Source organism: Andrena cerasifolii, chromosome 4 (assembly GCF_050908995.1).
Source record: "Andrena cerasifolii isolate SP2316 chromosome 4, iyAndCera1_principal, whole genome shotgun sequence".
Taxonomy (NCBI): Eukaryota; Metazoa; Arthropoda; class Insecta; order Hymenoptera; family Andrenidae; genus Andrena; species Andrena cerasifolii.
In genome coordinates, this window is record NC_135121.1 from 1,895,363 (window position 1) to 1,920,052 (window position 24,690).

At 36.7% G+C, this 24,690-nt stretch overlaps 1 protein-coding gene and 1 long non-coding RNA gene across 3 annotated transcripts in view; one reads left to right on the plus strand and one right to left on the minus strand.

The window, feature by feature from the left end:
- Window positions 1-9,033, plus strand: part of Gw (trinucleotide repeat containing adaptor protein gawky) — a 151,029-nt gene extending 141,996 nt beyond the window's left edge. Inside the window, exons 19-20 of the mRNA XM_076810324.1 lie at window positions 162-7,054; window positions 7,115-9,033. The gene's annotated coding sequence lies outside the window, so the exon portion shown is untranslated. The remainder of the gene's footprint in view (window positions 1-161; window positions 7,055-7,114) is intronic.
- The window catches only part of LOC143368081 (uncharacterized), a 252,336-nt gene that overhangs the window by 150,019 nt on the left and 77,627 nt on the right, over window positions 1-24,690 (minus strand). The gene's annotated exons all lie outside the window — the stretch shown is intronic.

Genomic DNA, 24,690 nt, shown 5'->3' on the forward strand with positions numbered 1-24,690 from the left:
GTTTCGCGCATGTGGAATGAGCTCATTGGCTCCGAAAAAGCGTTGGTGGGGGTACAGCCAATAGTGGCTTCTCCCGGCACCAATGAGCGTCAACCTGCGCAGAACCGGTCTAAACTCGTCGGTCGACAGGTTCCTTCTTAAATGAAACCGAGTGTAGACAGTACATTGTAGGTAACAAACGCATGAAAAGAACTGTCGGGCTTGAGATGGTACTTCTAGTGACTCGCTGCCAGTCAAAGAGTTAAATTTTCAAACCATTCGAAAACACACATTTCTAATTTGAGTAATTAAATTTTCGATCATACAATTTTATGAAGATTGAAAAGAAGGAAGGGAGGTTTGAAAAGAATGCAGCCAATAAGGTCGCGTAATGTTATATACATGTACGCACGCATTTAATAATTTGTGCCTTTTCATTGGGTTTACATTTGGTACGTTCACGCGCGTGTGTATTGCTTTTCGCTTTTTCTGTACACGCGATATACGCTTGTACACGTGTACGCATGCGCGCTACTTTGTTAGACCCGCGATGAAAACGCTTGCGTGCAGCATCATTTACATATCGTTTTATTCTGCGAGTTTACCCTTTAATCAGCAGTTATTCTCGTATGTGTTCCGAGCGCATGCGTACATACGCACTTGTGGAAAAACGTGTAAACACATGTCGCCTTTTTCCTTTCGGGATTTCATTGTTTTTCCTCTTCCCTTGAGTATAAATGCGTGTGCATTCGGGGCATGTGCCATTTATTAATTTGATGATGATGGGGACGATAATGAGAGAAGAAATTATATCTGAAAATGAAATTGCTCCAACAATTCTATATACACGCGTATACAATATGTAATTCTGTAGAAACTGAATAAGTTTAATCGAGGCTCGATGATACGATATACAGTGAATGTCACTTAAAATCGTACACCGTAACGCTTACCAGATTATCGTTTGAAAAATATTGTTACGATGGATTTTAGATGAAGGTTTTTTTTAGAATTAAGTACACCGACATATTTTTGTTTAATACATACTGATTGCGAATGAGAAACATTATTAGTACCATGAAAGTTGAACATAGCGTACAGAGGGCGCCACTTACTGAAAATCCTGCAGATGCAAACAATTCTTATTATCGTTCACAAAAAAGAATATAATGCATTTCAATATTTTGTGGGGTAGTTACCCACAATTATTTTCGACTGCTTGTAGTCGTCGTGGGACCGAATGCATCAATTTTTCACAAAATTTAGTTTAAAAAAAAAAAAAATTAAATTTTGATTCACCCGCAAAAATAACGTCCTCCCAGAAATCAAAATCTTTTGTTAAATATTCTTTTGCGAATTTTGATTATCCTAATAGTAGTGGAATCACTTACTTTTTTCCATAAATAGTTTCCATTTCCATAGCCAAATTTGGTGCCCTAATCCGTTGACTATTTTTTTTTTACAATTTTTATAATTCACTGCTTTTCTCACGTATTCACTTTCTTATTTATTCGTGCTTTTAATTCGTTTGGAATACCATAATATTCACTGTATCTTTTACTTATGTACTGTATAGTACTTCTCTTATGTTAATAATTTCGACTATTTTATTCAGGCTTCTTCCATTCTTGTTATAGTAAATAATCAATTTCCGTTCCTCAATAGTTCCTTGTTTCATTTTAATTAATTTAACCTGTTCTGCACTGTGGCTTGTAGTTATAAAAAAAATATTTGAATAAAGATGCAAACAAAAGAAAGTCAACTTTTAAAAAAAAAATATGAGGTATTCCCATAGTTTTTACAGCTGTATCGATACGTACGATTTTTAGTAGCTGGCGATTTTTCTGTGCGTTATATTCAAACTAGCTTTACTACTCGGCTTCGCCCAAAATTTAGATTCCGATTTTATAAGAATTTTTTTTTTTTAAATTTTCACATTCATCTGGATTAGTTAGACATAATAAGCTGAGGCACATTTCGTGATCCCAGAGTTTATCGTTCGAAAGTTTTTAGGCGACAGACAAACACACAAACATATAGCAGCTTTCTGCTTTACATATTAAAATATGTTTAATTTTCCTATTAAAAATAAAATACTTTACAATCAGTATATATTGGATTCAATTACATTAGTGTACTTATTCCTTCAAAAGCTTCGTCTTAAATGTATGGTAAGAATATTTTTTCAAACGATAATCTGGTATGGGTTACGGTGTATGATTTTAAGTGACTCTCACTGTGCATCAAAATTTGCCTTTGTAGGACAAAAAGTAACGAATACCTTAATTTATTGTTCCGGATGGATCGAGTGTAGTTAACAATTAATTTGTATATTTGTTTGTAGTTTCATTTATAATGCCCCAATAATCCTTTAGAATATTATTCAAGCAATTATAAATTTGATTTCTCGAGTCACTAAATTTAATGATATAACATTTAGAAATTGGAGGTACTTTAAATAGTTTTACGACGGTTAATGGAGCTGATTTAAGTAAAAGTTAAGTAGATAAATAAGTAAATAAATAAACGATAAATAAACGAATTGATGAACAATTGTAGATGTGATTATTTGCTGTAAGGCATACAGATCTTTATGTATGACACAATATAGTAGCAGTGCTGACCGATGCTTTGAGCACCGTAAGAAATGTTAGTGTTCTATTTATTTTTTAAAATAAAGCTTTCGCATATCGATGTTTATTGCGATGTAATTATATTAGTCGTAACTTTCCATAGTCTGATTTGCTAATTATGATACAGTATTAATTAACAGATAGGCTTGCGTGTATTCAAAATGTAATTATTCTTTCTTCCTGTCGATTCTCTAATTCGTCCTATTGTAACGACACGTGTAAACGAAAAATGGTTATAAAACAGCCTCAGATTTGAAAATTCAGCAAATTATCACGTATATTTCAATTTTCACGGGTAAACTGGAGAGAATGGTTTTTTTTTTTGCTAAATCGTCAGTTTCGTTTTTGTAGATTTAAAGTACTAGAATCATTAATTTTTCAAAGAGATAAAACTTCCCAAAGTTGTTCTTTTGATGGATTGAATTGTTACATAAAGCTTCAGAGCGTATTAAAATGATTGAAATAATAAAAGTGTGATATATTCTCAAGGGCACTTGTATGTACTTATGCGAGCACAGTAGGAATTCTGGTAAATGGAAAGGTAAAATCCAGATAGAATTCTCACGTTTTCACCGTTAGTACTTTCTATACAAATGCATTTTAATTAAAGTTGGGTTTAAATTTTAAACTTGAAGTTACAATAGCCAATCTGCTTTCATCCAAATACACTTCTAAAATACTGTACAAAATTTCGGGCTCTCTGTTTTAAATAGTTCTTAAACTTTTGTATAAAAAAATGCGACTTTCGGCGAATTCAAGTTAAAGATAAAAATTACTCTTGACTCATCTATATTAATACTCATGCAGTAGTGTTCTGATAACTTGTTGCAACTTGTAACCGGGTGACGTATATTTTTGTCGGATCAGTGGCGAGTTTTTCTTCAAGGAATCGCGAGAGCTTTGTTCGCTCTTCAGCCGGATATGATGTGAGAGAGAGAGAGAGCAAATTCTTTCGTTATCTGCGCTTTAAGGCAGCTCATAAAAACGACTACAGTAAATCCTCGTTATGAGCCCGACAAACGGGGCTGTGCGGCGGGCTCATAGCGCGTTGTGGACACAATTCCGCGCAGCCAATGGCGCGAGTGAGAAAACACAAGAACGAGCGTGAGGAAACGAAAGAGCCTCTCTCTCGTTCCCGGGTTCCCCCACTCTCGACCGAAGGATTCCAAGAAATGGTGGGGATAGTCGCCGGGCTCTAAACGTGTGGTAGAGACGGGCTCATAACGAGGATTTACTGTAGTGGGTAAACGGTACAATTTCAGGTTTAAAATTGACCACTACCTTTAAATTTTGTGTAATGCATTATTTACCTAGTTGGAATTTCATTTGAAATTATAGAAAAATAAGAAAATTACTAAAATTATTAAAAAAAATAATAATTGAGCTTATAAATCGCAACAGAAGCAAAGAAAATATCGCTTCTTTGGTGGACTTTATTAAATAGCATTAAATTTACTACATAGATGACATATAGCTAGATCTGTTGCTAAAGTTACATATATTTTCATTTTGTAATAAATACTAATTTCCACATATTTTTATTTTCATTTTCATGCTATTATGTAAGCAAGACTCACTTTAAGCAGTATATGAATGTGTAGTTTGTAGTTAAATCTTATTTAATTTTCACTTTTTTTAACTGTGATTTGAAGTAGCTAAACCTCACCCAAATCAATTTCTGAAGATAAGTTCAAATTCAGGATTAAAAACAGCATTACATTGACACTAGTCATTTTAAAATTTTCAAAAATTTTAAATTTACCCGTGAAATTGTCACGCCCTATTATATCCTATTTGCTTCTGTTGCGATTTATAAGCTCAATTATTAATTTTTTTTTATAATTTGAGTAATTTTCGTATTTTTCTATAATTTCAAATGAAATTCCAACTAGGTAAATAATGCATTACACAAAATTTAAAGGTAGTGGTTAATTTTACACCTGAAATTGTGTACCGTTTTTCCACTAGTTGTTTTTAAAATTGAAACACTGAAAAAATTGACACACCCTACTCCTATATCTTTCCATATCAGTGGGCGAGCAAACGAGTATAAATCAAATGTTACCTCAAGCTTAAACAATTTCTTTTTTCTTCCTTTTTGTGAATCGAAGTTAACCCGGTGGGAGGCGCACCCCATATTGTAACACAGGTTGTCGCTACCGGGTCAAAAATACCCAAAATTGAAACGTAAAAAACAACTGTTTCAGAATATTTTTTTTAACTTTGTAATTTTTATGTTAAAGTACAGTGTTTTAAGAATCAAACAAAATTTATGAAATATCTTAAAATTTTTATTAAAGTTCTTTAAAAAATTGTAACAAAAATTCAAACAGTCTTCATATTTTCGCAACTAGCGCCTCTGTGGTAAATTTTACCCAGTAGCGCCTCCCGCGGAGTTAAAAATAAAAGTTTCTTTTAACATATATGTTATCAACTTTCACGCCCAAAATTTAACACCTGATCTTACATAGCACTTTACATATTCTAAGTGTCTTCCTTCAAAATTAATAATTCTGACTCGCTTGCTCTCCCACCAGAGATATATGAGAAATAAATTTTTTTATAATTCCGTTCTTTCTCTCATTAACTCTAATCCATATTTTTTTACCAGGAATGTCTTACCGACTTAGTAAAATTCATTTAATGGAAATACAATAAAAAATATAATCATTTTATTTTTCGCACAAAGGACTGATCTGAGAACTTTTCGTCCGGCAACTAGATGATTTGAGTGCAGGTGGCTCGAAGGGTCAATCGCTAGAGGTAGTTCCAAAATTTGGTATGGGGTAACTCGCGAGCAGCTATAGGATTATTTCGGTGCACAGTCAATAAATCAGTACTGCACATACAAAATTTATTTATTGTTGTATTTAGACGTGAACGTAAAATTTAAATATGCATGAAACAAAAAATCTGTTTCTTCACCAAGTTTTACGTACAAGTGCTCTTACGAATGTAGATCCTCGAAAGTTTCTATCACAGATGAAATGTTTTCATAAAATCCAGAAGTATTTCGGATATTCTATATTAGTCTGAAAAAACTGTAAGTGCTTTATGCACAAGGAGATTTAGAAGGAATGTTCCAAAGTATTCAGACGTGTGTAAAATTTTGGAACAACGTAAGATTAATTACTCACGATCACTTACAAAATAGACTTTCATATATGCCTCGAATCTACTTTAACATAGAAAACCTCAAAATTTCTGGAGAATAAAAATCGGACATTGGTGTTATGTGATTTAAGATTTTTTTTAAAACGTTAAGCACTTTTTGGTGCACCTGTGAGAACGGCAGGTGAGAAATATGAGTGATTTCAGATGCAGATCGATATTACAAGAATCTGAAAAAAGAAAGAATTACTAGAAGTTTCTTGAGATACAAAGAATTGTGACCGAATATTCGGACTTTGTTCAATAAAAGGTGTTCAAAATAGAATCTAAAGACTTTCCGACTTTACAATGGATTCTTAAAACATTCTCAAAAGTCTGTTTATAAACATAGTAGGCGTGTATACACAATTAACAACATTATCGTACATACACAATAGAAACATATGTATTCTCCCTGTCATTTAAGAAGGAACCCGTTTCGCGCATGTGGAATGAGCTCATTGGCTCCGAAAAAGCGTTGGTGGGGGTACAGCCAATAGTGGCTTCTCCCGGCACCAATGAGCGTCAACCTGCGCAGAACCGGTCTAAACTCGTCAGTCGGCGGGTTCCTTCTTAAATGGAATGGAGAATATGTACGTATGGTATCCGTCTACATATCTGTGAGCTATTTTCGGCATTGGGCAAAGTTGAAATTTATAAACGAAATAATTTTTTGTTGTTTATCTCTGTTTTCATTGTTCTGTTTATCAGTGTCAATAGCGACGTGTGAAATTTTAGTTTAAGCACATTATTGGTGTGTATGAATATTCTAAATAATCCGGGCTAAAAAGTTCATACGAGTGTTTAACCTGCAGACTATACTATGTGGCTTAAGTTTAAGCGAACCAAATCTCAACAAAACATTTGCGCACATTTCTTATTTGCCTTAATTGGTGGATTCGTTTAATACACACTTGTAGAATGGTATCTTTTGGAATAATCCTAAGCGCATAGGTATTTACTGAAAGTATGCAAACACTTAGATTCCATAGGGTTTTACAAGCTTTCAAGTGACCGTTTTCGGAACGGTGTGCCATGAGCCGATCTTATCCTCTATCCAGGCAGTTCGATTGTAAGGGAGCCACGAGAAATCGGTATCGCACGATGTATTAGATTTTTTAGTTAGTTAGTATCTACCCCCTGTGCACACGCTTCGGAGAGAAAAACATCCCGAAAGGTTAAGAAACAGTAAAGTAAGTCAAGAATTAATGGGACAATTTAAATCGCCAATTGGCACTTACCTATCTAAATAATATACTCTTGCAAGAGAAGAAGAAGTAGTAGTAGTAGTAGTAGTAGTAGTAGTAGTAGTAGTAGTAGTAGTAGTAGTAGTTGTAGTAGTAGTAAAACAGGCTACGTGTGGACCCACGTGCGCGCGCGCGCGCACTCCCCCCACCTACACACACACGCACGCATAAACATATATTACAATAAGGAAAAATCATATATAAAATAATCGAGTACACTCTTAAATATAAATTGTCTGTCTGTATACCTATAAGTAAAGTATAAATCTATATATGTATACATACGTTCAACACATATATTACACACATACAGCATATATATACATATATATATATACACACATATATATATATATATAAAAATATAAAAGCAAGATGTTGGAAGAGAGTACTAATTAATAAGGTGATTAGATATTGTAAAAAATTATTATCGGTTAATGCAACAAAGTGGACTAATTCGCGAGTAACCTCTATTCCTAACGAGAATGAAGAATTAATTTTAAACAGATTAATATTAACTACTAATAATGAATGGTAAATTAATAATATACGTATTAACAGTAATAATGATCGTACTAGGTTAAGATAAATATATATGTATCTATGTATCTATATAGATATATATATATACATATATATACATATATATATATATTGCTAATTAACAAATGAATACAGTACCGATACGAAATAATGATAAATATAATAATTGTAGTTAATTACAATTCGAAATTACTTCATCTTCACTGACGGCGTCGAGAGATACATCTGCAGGTAGTGTAGTAATTTAACGACACCAATAGAGAAGTTTAGGATAAGACTTAAGATTTGGGAGATTATTATGTGAGAGGGGTAGTAGCATTGGGCGGGGGATGTTAAGGGGAGGGAGCGGAAATAACGGTTTGATGTCGATAATATTGATGAATCTTATGATTATTTTATATTTAAATGTTGTCCAAGAATATTTCAGTAATGACCTTTCTCTGGTACATTTTTTTTGTGACCAGTGATCATCTATGATCTAGAAGTTCATAATGCCGGTAACATTGATATTTGAACCTCAAGATCATCTTTTACTTTGTTCCTGTCTCACGCGATTGGGCCTTCTTTCTTTCCTCTAAACTCTTTTTCTTTGTTGCAGAAAATGTTGCGTGTCGATGTCTTTTAGTATGTACTCTGCACGGTGGTTTCGATGACTTTTATAATGAACAGATTTTTGCACCTGTCGGTGTTTTAAAAACAATTCTGAAATGATTTTCCCCAACTTTACAAATAGTTTGCTTGCTATATTTTCTTTCGCATTACTTTCATTAATAATCTTATTTAACGCTGAGTATTCTCAGCAGTTCGTCGCCCTTTTTCACCCTTAAAACCACGTAGGTGTATTCGTGCAATGCTTTTATTCTCTGGATTTATTTTAACTGTTACTTTGCATCTACTTGCTGCTCCTGTTTAACAGTATGATTTCTATGACGAACTGTTTCACTGAGATTTCCTACAAATAAGTGCGAACGTATTTTGAATAAAATTATTGACCTTTTAAACGTTACACATATCACAGTTTAATAATCGTCGAATATATTATTCTTTAGTCGATTTTAGTCCAAAGTAGCCGCGGAAATGTTGATGATATCATTTTGAAATGAGATAATGCGTCGGAGGATCAGGACACGATACTTATTTTTTTTTTTGTTTGTTGCCAGAACGAAAGAAGTCTAGAAAGAATTCAGAGCGAAAGAAGTAGGGTTATCTTTAATATCGCGTGTGTAACGCGCGCCGACACACGCACACAGACACGCGCGCGCGCGTCGCGTGCCCACACAAAATACATAAGTGCATACATAGTAAATGTCCTGTTTATTATAATTATGTTGAATATCTCCAGTGCGTCTGAGAAGAACTTGTTTGCTTCAAACGGGTACAGGTTGTCATTATTGTGTGATTTCTTGGATCTAACTGCCCGCGACAATGTGACCCTAAAAACCCTTCGACACGCAAAATCAATGTTCCAGCGAGAATGTGGTGGGAAGAATTAAAGAATTTATGAAATGAGAAATATGCTTTATGGAAGTGCACAAAATACTGACTAACTACTTAGTACGAATGTGTGTTTATAAACTTAAAGAATGACGATGACCTTGAGAACTATAATCACAATAAGGTGACACATAATCCGTAGCAAAATCTCCCTCAGACATATTCTCCCATCCTGACAAATTCTGGACTTCTTCAGGATGATTATGATAAATGGGATAACCCTGTATGTGCATGCGTGCACATATATACAATTTATTTAATCGAAAGAAGGGTGGAAAGCTTCCTCAAGTTAGCGAAAAAAATGTTTGTTGTGATAATAAATATTGAATATAGCTCTAGGGTATAAATTATTACTGTAATGAATTAGAATCTAAATAATACGCTGGGTTACTTTTGCAAAGCAAATTCTCAAAAGCCTCGACTTTTTCTACTTGAGCAAAGGTTTGCACGTTGCGTATCCCGCGCATGCACAGTGAACCTGCCTCATTTTCTACCTGCGTCTCTGTATGCGTGCCGATTGTGATGAACGAGAATCTTTCTTGTGAAAGGTACACACCCGTATCGGAGTGTAAATATTTAAATATGCTTGTTAAAACGATTGTATTTGTACAGGGTGTCTTATAAATTATAGTACAAGGGCGCAGTTAGGAATCTTCTACTAAAAACTGAGATGATTTTTAGAATCGAACCACCCACCCCCTATTTTTTTTTTTTTTTTTTTTTTTTTTTGTTAAGCTGCTGTCGGTGATGAGTAAAGTCTTCGACAAGTACGAGCTATGGAGAAAAATAACTTTAAGGAAATGGAGAGGGAGTTAGGGCAAAAGGGATTTACAAATTCAGGAAGGGATGATTGTCAAAAAAAAAAAAAAAAAAATTGCTTTGCTTTACTTTACGTTGGGGAACAATTTTGTATATTGTAATGCCTCCTTCTGTAAGCACCCTACATGTATACAGTTTTCGGAAATGGAAGGTAGAGCCGGATTGTTGGAACAAACGTTCTAAATAGATGAATCTGATTTTTCACAACATGTATTGTTGCGTGCAGGGTGTGCAAAAAAGTACAAGACATCGGATGAACTCGTCGTTTCCATATCAAATGATACTCAAGAACAAATTATTTCGGAATGAATCATTTTTTTTTTTTTTTGGGAAATAAATGACAAATACCATTGCCTGCATTCGTACGCAATCAAGATTAACGATGATTTATTTGTAACAAAGAATTTCGTTTGATGAAGTTCACGATCGAAAAGTTGTTTAATTTGAACCTGGGAATTTTACATATCGCACTTTCAGTCTTACTACACACCCTATGTACGTACGTTCGTGCGTGTGTTGTACGTACGTTGTGTGTGTGTGTGCGTGTGTACGTGCTTACGCGCGCTTGGGTGTGTGGCTTTAATATGTGTATACGTACATAGGACGTGTGTATGCGCGCGCACGCGTGTGTATGGAGCTGTATCAATACATGACTATCTATACATATATATACACACCTACATGAATTTAGTACACACTCGTGTGTGCGCGTACGAGCGCGTATGTTTGTTTGTGGGACAAGGCACACGCAATGGATGCGTACATATACGCATGCACATGTGTACATACATTAATTTAGAGTATACTTTCCTACATACAGGGTGTTTTGAAGATTATAGTACAAGAGAAAACTGCGGCCTTCCTAGATATAAAGGAACATATTATCCTTAACCGTGCCCTTCCCTCATTGTAAACAATCGAAATTTTAAGAGCGATCGTAGCTCAAGAGTAAAAACACTACGGCTGCGAAACTGAGTACTTTTGAGTTTAAAGTAAAACGATTAATTTATTTTTCCTTATAGAAATAATTTACGAAGAAAGGATGTGACGGTTCAATATTTTATGGCGTATAAAAAATCAAATCGGAGCATTTTAAACCGTTGAATCTAGTTGTAATAAAAATTTAATATCTAACACTGAGTTATATTTTGGGTTATTTTTATTACAGTTGCTTTGACAAAATGACACGTTGATCCGATTTTAAATTGCTAAGGTATTTTTACGGAGTATACACAGTTCTAACAATACGCACATTAAAAGTAACATGTTTTTTTTTTCATTTTAGTTTGTTCTGTCTGTAATTTGATAAGTAGTTTTATGTAGGAGATCAAAATATTACCAATCAAATTGAAATTGTATAATACCGAGAAGGTAAACGGAGTAGTAGCCTTGGTGTTAAGAACGAAAGCAGTCCAATGCATTTCACCCCGCCTAATGTGGTCCTTTTTAAGCGAGGTAATTTGATCCCGTTGCACAATTACGAATTATGATACATCGAATAATTGGAATATTTCGGATATCGTCTTATTTTCCACTCAAAAATTTCTGAATTGTCTCTTGCACCATTATTCTTTGATCACCCTGCATTTTCGAATATTTTTTCCTTAAATGCAGGCCCTTTTAACTAATTAAATAAGATATAACCCAATTGTGTACGCTTCTTTCAGGATTTTTAGATTGTCACTGCGAACGTATTAATTAATGAATTATTGTAGAACCGTACCAATAAGCGAATAATTAAATAATGAATTAGTAGTTCATTATAGAGGTATTAAAATATTACACACCTATGAGAAGTCTGGAGATAAATTACCGTGTTTTTCATTTATTATTTATTTTTATCTTGAATCTGTAAAAGTTGTATTAATTAATATATACGTTATATATATATATAAAAGAATATTATTTATATATATATATCTATAATATATATATATATAAATGCATATGTATATTAATTAATTGTATGAATTTAATATATGTTTATATTAAGATGTTTATCTTTTTTCTTCTTTATTTCGGAAAAGTGTCTGGGTTGCTTTCTTCATTACTTAATTATGTAATCGTTGAGTGAGAATTTGAATTACGAATAATTGAACGATCATGGGTGTCTCTCATTTTCTAATAACTATAATGATGATAGAAATAAAGTTATTTGAAATCAAATCACATTTTTCTTCCCTTCTTTAAATTTCCCTCGTCTAAAACGGACCAGTTCGAATAATTTTTGTACCATTTCTTTCAGCTCCTGATTTCGACAGATCTCAGCATTAAGTACATTGTTAGATGCTTATGATATCACCGTGTCATTGAATCTTATTAACACCAGTCATACCTTTTCCGAATCTCTTCCTAAACCTCAAACGCTTTTTGCGCTTATTGCGCAAAGTAGACACGTACTATTTAGGAAATCATTATTAGGAAATCATTTTCTTCGTCCAGGCTTGCAAAGAAGACGTAAGTACATTTTTTGTTTGTCATATTTTGTGTCATTATAATTTTGATAATATTACAAGGTACCATGGGTCAGGGCTGGCGCGAGTATGGTTGGCGCCCTTATACAAGAAAATTTTTAGCGCCCCTAAATTTTTGCACCTGTTTTCTATTTAATATGTTTTGCCTTTACGAGGTACAATAAAGAAAGAATTACATTTACATTTTGTTTATATGGGAGTTGGATTCCTTTATTATTAAGTCTGCGATATAGTTTTTAGCGGCCCCTTCGGCTGGCGCCCTTATGCGGCGCATTACTTGCATAAGGGGTTCCGCCGGCCCTGCCGTGGATGGAGATTGGGCGAGAATCTCGTGGTGCACCGCAGGTTGTTCTCTGAAAAATCATCATCCGGGCTCCAATGGATCGGGCTCTAATGCCGGGAACGGGATATTCGGCCTGGATCCAAGCACAGTGGTCCAATTTCCCGTTTGGCTGCCCAAAAGTCAATTCCAAAAATATCACCTAAGCTGTAAAATTCTTACTACACGAGGTAGTTGAATATGGGAGGAACAATGCGCCGATATTATTTTTATGCCTGATATATATTCGAAGTGGTGTGTCTCGTTCAGAATTGCCGGAACCGTTCTGGACGAGAAGGGGGAGTTCTTGCCCCGTCGCCTCCAACGTAACCTAAACCCTAAAGCCAGCCCCGGTTACGCCGCAATGGAGTAACTGTGCGGGGCGGGTGGATTGGCTTTGAATGATCGAGGAGGAAAAAAAGAGGTAGGTGCGTTTCGTCTTGGGACCTTCAGCCAGACTCATCAGTAGGGTTATAGCTGACGGCCTCTGCCCTGGACACACACGGGGACACAAGAGGACATAATTTGGAACTTATATACATATGAATTGAGATTGGGAATTAGGACTAGCGAGAAGATTAGACCTCTGGTGGCGCTCGTCGACACTAAGTCGCGATACCGTGGTGGGGCCGGGACGTCACAGTGGATCGGAACTTCTGGCTTTTTCTGCAATCAGGTCTGACATCCGGAAAGATATTAATAATAATAATAATAATATTTATTTACGGGTATTAGCCTTTGGTACAGACATGAGTAAATGGTATCGAGTGTACAATTAAAAAGAATATAATTTGGGATTAATTTTTGATAACTTATATGCTAGGTAGGTATAAGGTCGTCTACTAAGTTAGCTACAGTAATCCCCCGTTATGAGTCCGTCGAATAGGGCTGGCGACGGACTCATAGTGGCTTGCGTACATGGTTCCGCGCGGCCAGTGGCGCGAGTGAGAGAACCGGAGAACGAGCGAGAGGACACAAAAGCGTCGACACGAAATTGCCGTTGGGTACGAGAGAGAGAAAGCATGATACTTTGTCTCGCTCGTCGTTCAGAGACTCTGGTTTCTTGACTCTTCTATACATCCTTTTTTTAACATGCAATTTAATTCTGGCTCCGTGATCACTCAGTAATCGCTTAATCCAGGCGTGCACAGCTAGGCTGTGGCGGGCAAGAGCACTCTCGATTGCTCGCGAGCAAAGCAAAGAGCGACGGCGTGAGCAGTTCCTCCACCCTGTGGCCACTAGCTGAAGTAGTATGCGTGTAAACTGTAAGGCGGGTTGCTACTTGAATCTTTAAACGCGTTTTTCTCAAAACGAGGTTTTTCGAATTTGTTAGCATGCTATCTCAAAAACGAATCACTTGATTTACTTTAATCTTCGCATATATCTTCAGTAGATGTCCCATTCTCGCCGGTACTAAAACTAAGTCGGGTTTTGCTTTATTAGACTTTTGGGACTTAATAAAAAACAGCGAATTTTTTTGCAGAAATCGATAGATAAATAAAAATAATAATAATTCTATGCGTGGTGTATGCGTGAATATTTTTTAAACCTGTATCAGTGGCTTTGTAAATTTTCTTGGGGAAGTTAAAAAACGTTCAAGAAATAGCAAAACAAATTTCCATTGCAAAAAATCCAGTTTCTCGCTATACATCATACATCTGAGCAAAGCTGGTTGCTACCTTCAATGGGCATCCGAATCCTCACTCACGAACACTCCTCACCACGGCAGTGTTGCTCATGAAGGCGTGGCTTAGCGCTTTACGATGCTCTTTCTCCACGCTTCCGGAAATTTTTGCCCCGCGGGCATTTAGCTGTTCAGGACTGGCTTAATCCGTTCGAAAGAGAGAGAGCCCCCCGATTCGGATATCAGCTTATATAGATAAACAGATTTTTTACTTATTTCTTTGTTTACCCACAAACAATTGTCAAAGGTACACTACGTTTTTGTACCGTTACAATGGTGTTACCCCTTAACTCGTCATGCCTTATACACACCATTATGTGTGTACATTAAACATCTGATTAAATTTCGACATGCTGCTTCATACTTTTCGTCAGAATTTAAAGCTGAATAATCCAAATTATTTGGAAGAGATGTACTAACTGCTTTACAATCGTACATATTAAATTTTTCTGAAACTCTCTTCATGTATGCACTTTGATCTAGAATTATTTTCTCGATATCTTTTTCAACTTTGATTCCTAAGAAAAACTTATTATCTTTTAAATCTATCATGCGAAATTTATTCATGAAATAACTTAAAATTATTCGGGGTTTTGATATTAGCAGTAGCAATCACAAGATCATCCACATTCAGAACTGCATATATATTTTCAGATATATTTCCTTTATCTAAGATGTATATGCAATGGTCTGCAGATGAATTTCGAAAACCTTTCTCTATAACCCCGGGTCTCCACCAAGGCGAACACGAACAAAAACATTTTCTCGCGAACATGTTAGCTAACACGCTGTTCGACACGGTGTAGACGCCATATGACACTGTTCGCTAATGAATGACCCTACTAATAGGCGATAAATCTTCCGGATTGTCATGGTAGACGCGGAGAGAGGGTGTTCGCCAACAAAATCCGGTGATCCACCAGGCTCGAACATTTATGACGAACATCGGCTGTTTTCTCGTTCTTGTCCCTTTTCAAACCCATGAAACTTAAGCCTTGCTATCCCTTTCCATTGTGGGACTGCTCGTAAACAGGCGACCCTCTACGACCATCCGCCGGTAGGTACTTCACAGAAATAGTATGCGTGACAAGTACGAATAAAATTGTTATATTTTTTGTTTTAACAAAATTAGAATATTTCCAACGTATGGACGAGATATTTCTAATAAAAATGAAACCAAACACGATGCAATTCAGACAAATTTGAGTTCCGCTGATAGGGTAAATCCGGGAGACTCGGCCGTCCTAATATAAAATGGCTATTAAAACTAATATAGGCATTACTTATTTTATCAGAACGAACCTGTATGTTCAAAATTTTATGCTGATTCAGAAAACTGGTCGATATTTTCTTTAAGACAATATTTACTGTAAATCGGGTTGAAAACTGAAGTCATGACATCTGACTGCCTCTCCTGAGGTGCCGGGAGAAGTGGTTTTTGTCGTTGGCAGAGACCACTCACACAATTATTCGTGGAAAATTAACAAAGGATAAAGCAAAATTATTTATGAGTGAATACAACTACAGATTCATTGATATTTAATTATATTTCATTCGCCTCGTTCTCGAGATTACCAGTGTAGTGAAGTTTTCCCCTTGCCCGCCGTAAGTCACAACGTTCAGAGTTAAAAAGGAGAGACGGTCTTCACGATCCTCTTCTATTGTTCCGCTCTCACATTTTTCCGTTGTGCGTTAGAAGAAACACGCAGTCAGAGTTCTCGCGTTATATGAGTGTTATAAAAACGACGGGAAAAAGGAAAGGTGAAGATTTGGATATGGCAGCGTTGCGCAAGAAGTTCAGGGCCTTGCTGGAGCAGATGGAAAGTCTGCAGGCCAAGAAGAGCGAGGAAAGCGAATCTGAGGAAGAGGTTAAAGAGACCAACGAGGGCAGCCCCCGAGATAGGGGGGTTTCTAGCCCAGGCGATTCACAAGAGGAGAATGGAGAGGACAAGGAAGAAAAAAAAAGGCATATTGGACGAAATTTCCTTCCCTCTCGATTTGCCCCTTTTTGTATAAAAGGACGAGAAAGAGAGTCTATCGCGCATGCATAGACAATTTTAGATTTTTCAAACAGCGGCGTGATTGGCACTTGCTACTTTTATGTACTCATACAAACATTGTAGACGCACGCTCGCAGGACGTGTGTGTACGTAAGAGTCAAAGAATGCTCGGACATCTTATATTTCCAGAAAGAACTAGTCTGATATAGCCAGCAGGCATGTAAGGGAGGCAAGAGTTTTGGTCCAGACTGCCAGAATACACGCACACTCGCACGACGTGCGAATAGTAAAGCAATAATGAATTACAAGCGACGCATAGACAGACGCAGATACTCGTCTGTCCTGCCAGCTCGATCTCTTTTTCTCTCTCTCCCTTCAATTTTTCTGTCTCCCTATAGACTATAGGGTAGAGACACACTTACTCTCGCACGAAGTTTGTGCAATTGCAGACTGTTATCTCGTGTTTTCTTCGATAACGCAGATAGTTTTTCATAAGAAATCTTGGTATTATAGAGAACAGACAGATTGTCTAACAAGGGAAATCAGATGAGAAAGAACCAGAGGAGGAAATACCGCTAGATGATGAACTTACGGAAGTTTTTGGACAGGATCCCTTAACTTCCAAAGCCTTGAACATTTTACTACATTCCTCGATAAACAATAGATGGAAATATTGCTTTGAGAAGGGCATTAAGAAAGAAGAGAGCGATAACTTGCTCGAGAAATATGTAAGTCCGGTCGGCTTGGAGGTCCCAAAATTAAATCAGGAGATCTCACTAAAATTACCTTACGGTTTTTGGGATAACGATCAGAAAAAGTAAAAGTTAAACTACCCTTAGAATCTTTGGCAGGTTCCTTGCATGACTGCCAGATTCTACTTAGAGTAGATAATACCACGGCCATCACGTATGTAAATAAGATGGGTGGTGTCCGCTATCCCTTATATAACAAATTAGCTAAGAACATTTAGCAGTGGGCAGAAAGAAGGAAGATATTCATATTTGCCTCTTACATTGTATCAGCTGACAATAAACAGGCAGACAGCCTATCTAGACTGAGAAATAAGGACACAAAGTGTGAATTAAATAGCAAGGTCCTTGATGTCATCAAAAGACATTTTGGGATACCGGACATAGATTTATTCGCGTGTGAGGAAAATACCAAATGTTAGAATTTTTCTCCTGGAAACCTGATCCAGAAGCCCTTCAGAATGATGCATTTACAGTGAACTGGTCAGGATTAAAATTCTACGCATTCCCCCCTTTTAGCTTAATTCTGACAGCTTTGGTTAAAATCAGGCAAGATGGAGCAACGGGAGTTATGGTCGTACCCGATTGGCCAGGCCAACCCTGGTATCCCTTACTCAAAGAGATGCTTGTGAAAGAAGCCCTCACTTTTGGCCCAGACCCTAAGTTACTGTTATCTTCCTGCAGAACACGGGATCACCTACAAGCGAGTCGCCTAAGTTTGATGGTCGGCAGAGTATCAGGGAAGCTTTCTTAAGAAAAGACATACCCCAGGAAGCGATAGAGATTTTAGTTGCGTCTTTAGCTCCAGCGACAGTGAAACAGTACGAAACAGCCCTGTGAAAGTGGTGGCAATTTTGCATTAAAAACAAGATTGATTTTTATACACCTAGTATCAGTAATCTCCTTACCTTCCTAACAGAAAGTTTTAAAACAAGCGCCTCATATGGCACCCGGAATACAGTTAGACCGGCTATTTCCCTTATCTCGCAGGATAAGATAGGCGAAGACGGGACAATATCCAGATTAAAGGGCGTTTATAAGCTGAAACCATCTCCCCCAAAATACACACATACCTGGGACGAAGCGATTGTCCTAAATTATTTAAGAAAGTTATGCCTTTGAAACTTAGCGCACAAAGCAATAGTTCTATTAGCTTTGGGTACAGCCCATAGGGCGCAGACCTTGGCCAGTATTAAATTAACTAATATTTATGCTACACCAAAGGGGGTAAAAATTAAGATTTCAGATACAATTAAAACATCTGGACCAGGACGTTTTCAACCTCTTTTAGCACTGCCTAGATTTAGCGAGGACCCTAGCTTATGTGGGGCCTCGGTTATACTAAAATATATAGATGTCACTAAGTCACTACGAGGTGATGTAGACAAATTATTTATAACATTAAGAAAGTCACACAAAGCTATCGGGTCCCAGACAGTTAGCAGGTGGATAAAGACGGTTCTATCCAGAAGTGGAGTTGATATGTCAGTGTTCTCGGCACATTCAACAAGACATGTAGCCTCTTGGGCAGCACTAGTTAATGGCGTAGATATTAATACTGTTGCGAGCACCAGGTATAGGCCCGTGCATAGCCTGGTAGTGCTCGCAGCTGAAGATATAAGAAGGTCGGCTTCCTTGAAGAGGACGATCGGGAGGCCGACCAGAAGACAGTCTTGTACCGAACGCCGTGGCATTCCGACGTACGGGTCGCACCTTTGTAACCGATATTGCCCTATGTAACAATATAGTTCAGTCGTGTGTGCGTCCGTCTAATTATTCTTCCACTCCTTTGCGTCGGAGTGTCCTGCGATGAAAACGCCCCGGCGCAACAATACGATCAGACGAACGGCAGGATGGTCAGGGACCTCGCAGACTTTCGCCAAATTTTATAATAGACCCATATCAACAGATAGTTACGATTTTGCCTTGAGAGTCATACATAAATAATTATTATTTACAAGTAAGGTCTTAAGAGACGGACGGAAAACAAAGTTTGTAATGAAATTGTAAAAGTATTACATTAATAGAATCATTTGAAATTAAAATTGCCTTTTCTTTGAATAACTACACTGGTAATCTCTTCGAAAGAGGCTCTTCATATAATTACGATTGAACTTCACTTACAGATAAGTTCGTTTCATCGTTCAATTTGTTTACGCTAAACAAGTAAAGAACACATCAAAGAAAAAGTGAACTACCTACTGGCGATTAGCAAGGCAAATGAATACAAAAGTGAATAAATAAACTAAATGAACAAAAATAATAATAAAATAATAATTAAAAAAAAAAAATAATAAAAAATTCATTACTCGACCATCACTCCTTTCTGCAGCGAGAGATGATCTTCTCGTTAGCTTTGAGAGGAAGAGTTAATATGACCAAATACTTTGGCTGCATTGTCCCTCAATATCTCTACTATCTTATTATCCCAAACATTAAACGAAAATAAACTTACAAGTATATTTTAAATACGATTCTGAACACCGCTGTTTGATAAAAGAGGTTAAATGTAACCTCAATTTACCTTTTAAAGCTTATAAATCCAGGAAAACACAGAAGGAAGTGCCAGAATGGTCGCAGAGGGTCGCCTGTTTGCAAGCAGTCCCACAATGGAAAGGGATGCGGATCGCCCTAGGTATCGTCAAAAATGTTCGTTTGCTGTGATCCTACCGTCGCGAACATCCTCGAGAATATTCGTACGCGGAGTTCTGTTCGTGTTCGCGGCGGTGTGGACACGACGAAAAAAGACGAAAACGTTCGCGAACAATGTTTTTGTTCGTGTTCGCCTTGCTGGAGACCCGGGGTTAGATACCTACTTCACGACTTTAACTACTCTAAAACTCTTAGTCCCTTTCGAGCGAACGTGACTTAACCGAAAACAGGCGGATTAGGCCGTGGGTCCCAAGGCCCCGCTTCCAAAGTGAAAGCTAACGTCTTAGTCACAACCGAACTTTGTTAAAAACACCTCTTCCTCCCTTACTCAATCACCAATCCTAGCTCCATTTCCCACACTCTCGCAGTAGAAGCTACCAATAGGATCCTCCGATTTGTCCACGTCCCTTTCCTCCACGCGTCTTTAGCTTCATATCTCTCTTGTACATCGCACCAGCAACTATTTGTAATAAAGGTCATTTTTATACAAGTGTTTGTATTTGCATTCCCCCGGCTACACGACACAAACTTGGCGCAGTCGGTAGGACTCGTCAACAGTTAAAGAATAGTGAAACTTTATTTAAAGTGTTCTTCGCTGTGGATTTTAATCCTTCGTGGCGGGAAATAACAGTGTCAACCCTGAGAGCAAGAGTCTGCGGATCCAGGTATTCACTGGAGAGAAGGAAGTCAACCATTGGCACGCTCAAGGACCCCTTCACTGGTAGGCGGTAGGTACATTTTTTTTTTAATTTCGTTGCTTCGTATCCCTTGTAATGATTGATCCGGAATCTTCTGACAATCCAAATCCCTCCCATGACTTTTCCCAAATGGAACTTCCTATAGAATTTTTAACCGATCTAATTCCAAAAGAGTTCTCCGGTAATCGTTTCGATCTTGGGCAATTTATAGCTAATTGCAGTAATGTGGATCGCCTCGCGACTGATCGACAGAAAATTCTGCTTTTGTATTTCATTCTTTCGAAAATTTCAGGACACGCCAAAGAGCAGCTTACCTTACAGAGGTTTAATAGTTGGACTGAGCTGAAAGAACAATTGAAAAAGTTATATCAGGATAAAAACATTATTGTCAGGTAATGAAGGAACTAAATAGTTGTAAGCACATTCTGAAAGGATCAGTTCTTTTTATCAGAGATTGCAGAAGCTTTCGTCGAGAACTTTAAGTGACATTCAGTAATATTCGAGCGATCCTTTAGAAATTCCCGGAAAGGAAAAGGGTGTAGAGGAAATTACATTGGATCGATTTATTTATCATAGCTCCTCACAAATCTCTGACATTGCTTACATGGAAGGATTTTGATAATTTAAACTCCGCACATACTGCGGCTGTTTCGGAAGAGCGCGCTTTGAATGTGCATAAATTCCAGAAACAAAAATCTTGTAGTATCTGTGGCAAGACTAATCATGATACTGCACAATGCCGATTTAAATCATCAAATCCTGATCAATCCAGAGTCGTTAATAATATTCAACTTCCAAATCGAAGTCACACATATTATGATAACCAGCCATTATCAACCCCCTATCCAACAGCACCGATATCAGCATCCACATCAAGGTCAAAGTCAAGGTCCATCTCACCAAAGCGCACATTCTTATCATAATAAAGTTTGTAGTTATTGCAAAAAACAAGGCCACCTTATTTCAGAATGTAGGAAGAGATTATATGTTAATAGCCAGCGGGAACAACAATTGGACCCAGCACATAACATGCGACGGTCGAATAACGCAATTGTTAATTTAAACTCGAACGAGTCCCCCGTAACGAACACCACAACGGAGGACCGAATATCTCAATTAATGGTGTTCGAGAGTTAAATGTTTCAATATCTAATGATAACCTTGATTTTATTCGAGCTTTTTCATCAAATTCAAAGAATTCTGATAACGCTCTCAAATTCTTAATTGACGCGGGCGCGAATGTGTCTCTCATTAAGGTTTGTAAATTACACCCAGATACTGTGTTTGATTCGAAGGATAAGCTAGTACTACACGGTCTTAGTCCGAGTAACTCCGTAGATACCGTTGGAAGTTATCGTATACCTGTGCGGTTTTATGATGATTCCATTGAAATTAAATTCTATATCCCAAATAAAGCAACAAACGTCCCATTTCACGGCTTGTTAGGGAAAGATTTTTTGCAAAAAGAGTCAGCGACAATTGCCTATGAGTCACATACTCTAACCCTTAGGTCGGTAATGGTTCCAATTCCATTAAATTGCGAAAATTCTGGGCGCGAAGAAGCACATTTAATTAGTCTTAAGGCTAGTACAGAAACACTTATTGAGATCCAGGTAGAAAATCCTGAAATTAAAGAGGGCATTAATCCGGAATTAAAATTAAAGAAGGGAGTTTATCTGTCTAAAGCTATTACTAAAGTTAACAAAAATAACAAAGCATATGCTACGATCTTGAATACAAGGATAATAGATCAACAGATAGAGCCTGTCTCAGTATGTTTGGAACCACTTCGTAATTCAAATACTGGTCTGGTAAGCCGTATAAATCTTCTGTGAAAGAATTTAAGATTGGATCATTTAAACGCTGAGGAAAAGAAGTAAGTATTAGGCATTTGTACATATGTAACATATAATGATATTTTCTATTTCTCTGACGATGAATTAACAACCACGAACGCGATTCAACATAAAATCAGCATTACAAATTCTGCTCCTATCCATACTAAGACTTACAGATATCCAGAAGTTCATAAAGCTGAGTTTAACAAACAGATTGATAAAATGCTTAAGCAATATATTATACTACCCTCTATTCCTCCGTGGTCAGCTCCTTCGTGGATAGTTTCAAAGAAACTTGATGCCCCCGGGGAGCAAAAGTGGAGAATTGTTATTGATTTTAGAAAACTAAATGACGTCACAGTCGGTGATGCATACCCGTTACCAAATATCACTGATATTTTAGATCAATTAGGCCATTCTAAATATTTTACTACTTTAGACATTATGAGTTTACGAGAATACCGATTGGCCTCAAGAACGCTCCTGCGACGTTTCAAAGACTGATGAATACCATTCTATCTAGCTTAGAAGGGCTTCAATGTTTCGTATATCTCGACGATATCGTCATTTATGCATCATCCACAGAGGAGCACTCTAAACAACTGATATCTATTTTCGATCGTCTTACGAGTAACAATTTAAAATTATAACCTGAAAAATGTGAGTTCATGCGACGAGAAGTTGCATATTTAGGCCACATAATATCCGATAAAGGTGTTCAGCCGAATCCAAAGAAAACTGATGCAATACAAAAAATTCTAACTCCTAAAAATCAACAGGATGTTAAGAGTTTCCTGGAACTTGTTGGTTATTACAAAAAAATTTATAGGTTTTGCAGAAATAGCTTAGTCTCTGACAATCCTGTTAAAAAAGATATATCATTTGAGTGGACTAGTGATCAACAAGAATCTTTTGACAAGTTTCGTAATATTTTAACAACTCAGTCGATTCTTCAGTATCCCGACTTTAACAAAAAATTCCTTCTTACGTCTAACCCAGACCTAACCCAGACCTTCTTAGTACGGATGCTTCTAACTTCGCTATAGGTTCAGTATTGAGTGAGTCAGGGTGTGATTGGAAAGGATTTACCTACCAACAGACGATGGTCGCGTCTGGAAGCTAATTCTCGTTTCCACTCTACCCATCGGCACACTGAGCGACCATGTTTCTATACAGGAATGCTAGCGAAATGGGTACGACCTCGCAGCTATTTTGGCCATATTATCTTATCTTAGACATAGTTCCGGTGTTTTAACATGATCAAGCGAATAATTTTTTTTTCGAACCCATTTGTCGTTTTACTTAATGTATCAAGCTGTTTTTCTAAAAAATAGAAGAATTATTCTCAATTAATAGTTATCAAAATGATACTTTTGTTCAGTCACAGTTTTCGTGACGTCACGTTTTCCTACTACACTTGACGTCAATAGATGTCGCCATTCGAAAGCAGAATTTATCCAATCAGGAATGGTTTTGAAAATGCGGTTTCACAGTTGACGAAAAAGATAAAAAGCCACTGCGTTCGGGTCGCTAGTAAATGTCTCCTAGTGTCAATCAATCATAACCTGCCAAGTGTCAAATAAGGTAAGTTGTCAAAATTTTTTAAATTTCACGAGTTTTTACACCATATAGGACACTGAATTAATGTCTCAATTAACAAGGTAAGTCGCCAAAATTTTTTAATAGATTTTTTATGTAGAGCTTATAGAACCCAAATTTTTTAATAGACTTTTTAGATGGAGCTTTAGATACGAAGGGGACGCACAGACTTGGAACTTGTTCAGAGAAGGTTCGACTGAGAAACATCTTATGCGGCAGGTTTCTGGGAATTTGTCAAATAAGGTAAACCGATAAAATTTGTCATAAGACATAGCATTCAGAATTAACAAAATTATGGCGGATTGCTTGTAATGTAGAGCAAGTTACATTAGTGAAGAAAGTACGCTGAAAACACATCTCCATTGATACTTTTCAATCTTTTGTGAAAGATATTCGTAATAGTTTCAAATCTTCAGTAGTTCCCACGCTATTCATTAATTTTATTAGTTTTCCATTAACAATATATTTATTTCAATACACCAATAAACATACTAAATTAATTTTATTAATATTATTAATTTTATTATAGCCATTGTGCGTTAAAAATATATTGATTCTCTTCGTTCATTTTCGCTAAATTACCATTAGCATTTAAATTTCCTGCAACAAGACCTTCTGCCATACGCTGTCATCTCCTTTGGACACATTATGTAGTCTCTACACTTACAATAGCAAAAGGCCACTCTTTTTCTATAAGTTCTACGTTAAGTTGTAAGTAAATTTATTTACAGATAATCAAAGCAGAAGAGAAAGAGAAAATAACCCTGCTGCATGAACAAGTGCAATAAGCACATTTTCATGTATAATTTTAT